Source organism: Chiloscyllium plagiosum, unplaced genomic scaffold, assembly GCF_037043375.1.
Source record: "Chiloscyllium plagiosum isolate Xiang-an unplaced genomic scaffold, Cpla_swu_hap1 HiC_scaffold_45, whole genome shotgun sequence".
Taxonomy (NCBI): domain Eukaryota; kingdom Metazoa; phylum Chordata; class Chondrichthyes; order Orectolobiformes; family Hemiscylliidae; genus Chiloscyllium; species Chiloscyllium plagiosum.
Window position 1 is genome coordinate 63031590 of NW_028270183.1, and position 2872 is coordinate 63034461.

Genomic DNA, 2872 nt, shown 5'->3' on the forward strand with positions numbered 1-2872 from the left:
GGCGCCAATAAAAGGTGTCACGCATCTCGTCTAATTCCACATCCTGAGCTCGAAATGACCAGAGGTTTCTCGCTGAGTATCTGCAAGGTCTTGCTTGGACGACAACATGACACTTTTTCACTGGAGTGGATCATGAAATCGCGTCGTGACTGTGAATAAAACGATGGAAACTTCCAGCAGAGAAGGAGGCGACTCTGAAGCAGGCAGCTGAGGACAAATGTTTCTCCTTTGCCAGTGAAAGGCACTGCTTCACAAATTGGAAACTTCGAAGTGAAGCACTGTTGGTGATTATCTTCGGTGCTTGTTCACCTTTTTAATTCTGATTCCGTGAAAGTCCATGGAATTACATATCGACATTCTGCCAACGATTGGCTTGTCTCTTGGGCCAGTGGCGTAATGGATAACGCGTCTGACTTCGGATCAGAAGATTGTAGGTTCGAGTCCTACCTGGCTCGAGGGGAATGTTTTGCTTTAACCGTGGTCTGCGTTGACGCTCTCGGGACGTCGCCTCTGTGCTTCCGCATGGAAAGCTTGCATTTGTCCTGTTGCCCATTTCAAATTCCAGCTCTCCACAATGGACACCTTCGACATTTTGGGGGTATCTTCTGGTGTGTCTCCCTCTGTGGGTGAAAATGTGCATGAGTTCCTCAAAAGAGTTACATTTCGTTCTGGAAGTGTCATACTTCTGCCCCATTGTTGTGCCATGTAAGAACATAGGATAACCTCATTGACATTTGACCTCGAAACATTAGAACTCACGAGACTTTGGGCCAAAGTTCGAAACTGCGAGTAGAATAGATGGCTCTCCAATTAGTCGCAATGCACACGGGCGGAATGGCCTTTTCCCACTTTGGAAATCTTTGAAGACAAGTTGAAAAAAATCTTCAACGAAAATGTTCAGAAAGGGTGTTTTATTTACACCAAATACGATAGTATCTATTGCATTGTCTTGTTATTTACTTGTGAGGATTCGGTATTCTCAGCACCGTGGCCCGGATCGTATTCCCGCTCATGGAATGGCTGTATTGTTCAGCAAACATATCGGTGTACCAGTACTTCTGCCGATTTTCCGATGCTGGCAGGTCATTGGTTTTGTCCAAAACATTATGAAGGTTAACATAAAATAAATAGCTGCAGGTGCTGGAAATCTGAGCCAATAACGAAAATTGCTTGTGCAACGGAGCATGACTGGCAACAGAAACGTTGACTTTCCTGCTCCTCGGATGCTGCCTGACCTACTGTGCTTTTCCAGCATCACTCTGATCTAAAGTCAGGTTTCCAGCATCTACAGCCCTCACTTTTGCCTAGTTTCTTCAGTGTCTCTGGTTCCCAATTCAAGAACTCCATCTCTAGCGGTTTCATGTTTGTACCTCCGTGCTGAGGAGTTGAAGAGTGAAGAAAAGTAACTCACCCCCTCCATCTCTGTGGTAATTAGGGACTGAAAATGAATTGTGTCACATTGAAATATATCTAGATGCGAATTAATCTCTGTCTTTTATTGGGAACCATCTCTTTCATTGTAACCATCAGGAAAGACCATTTCGTTCGCCAGAAAAAGAAATGATATGTCACTAACCTTTGTTTGTTTAAGGTCCAAGAATACTCAGACCAATAGCTCCCTTGCTTACCTCTGCTGGTCATGTTCGCAAAGAGATATGGCAAATTGCCAATGTGATTTTCCTTTCAATAAATAATTTTGACTCAATTTGGCTGCAAATGTCTTTTCCTACCTTTGTGCTTTTCTTCTTTTACATTGGTGCCTCGCACCTTACAAATGACAGCAAAGGTATGAAAGGAGATGGGAGCATTTAGCTCATCAAGTCAACGGCAGCTTTCAATGAGATCACGGCTGATTTGGTCAATGCTCAACCCCGAACGGCGGTCTGTACTCATGGCCGGGTGGTTAAGGCGGTGAAACAGGTATCCGTTTGGGTTTCCCCACGTAGATTCGAATCCTGCTACCGACGTTATGAATGCTTTCCTGCTGGTGCAATTTTGTGCTCAAAGTTCAGAAAACCTATTTTGCAAACCAGGCCTGTAATTTGATTAGACTTGGGAAACTCGAGTTCTTCATCAGAACTGTTCCATATTTAAAACATGATCTCTGTTTCTCTTTCCAGATACACTGGTCGACACATCGGGTTTCTGCAGTTGTTATTGGACGTCCTGAGCAGAAGTGCTGCTTTTCATTAGATTCCTTTCATCCCTGTCTCTGACTCTGGTGAGTGGCAACACTTCCTCCTGCTCGTCAAAGTGCTCATTCCCCACCGCTCCCTCTCCCATCATTACAAACAACCGCAGGAAATTGCGACTTAACCATCTTTGTTCCAAAATGAAACTCACCAGCCTCGGGAATCTCTCCACCAAACGGGACTTCTCATCCCTGGACATGGTGCAAGCCAGTGGATTGTGAAGAGATACTGTGAAAATATTGTCAGTTGACAGTTGGAAAAATGTTTGGGAAGCAAACCATATAATTTAAGCTCCAGCTTTGTAAATCTTGAGAAACTGTTTAGCAAATGGAATCAGAGGAGAATGAAGAAGTGTGAACTGTCGGACCGAGTAGAGGACGGGACATTGACGCTGATGTTCTCGGGATAGGAACTGATCTGAGACATTGAAAGAATTCTCGCCTGACTACTGCTGCTTTTCCCTGAACCGTCATTCCACTGAACAGTATTCAAAACGGTGTATTTGTTTTTGATGGGAATGGCCACAGGGGATTCCTGCACTCCCTGCCTACTCCATTCGCCATTCCAGGTCGTCGCCCACCTCATTTCTGTCTTGAAAACAGCAGGAAGCAAGGACTTCCTGTTGGATTAATGTTTCTTAATTGAAATGCAACAGGACTGACAGGTAAACCTGATGAACT

At 44.5% G+C, this 2872-nt stretch overlaps 1 non-coding gene across 1 annotated transcript; it reads left to right on the top strand.

Annotated features, from left to right (window-relative positions):
- The first annotated feature begins 382 nt into the window (after nucleotides 1-382).
- On the top strand, nucleotides 383-455 carry trnar-ucg (transfer RNA arginine (anticodon UCG)). Its single transcript has one exon. It is a non-coding gene; the product is annotated as a tRNA-Arg (tRNA).
- The last annotated feature ends 2417 nt before the right edge of the window (nucleotides 456-2872 follow it).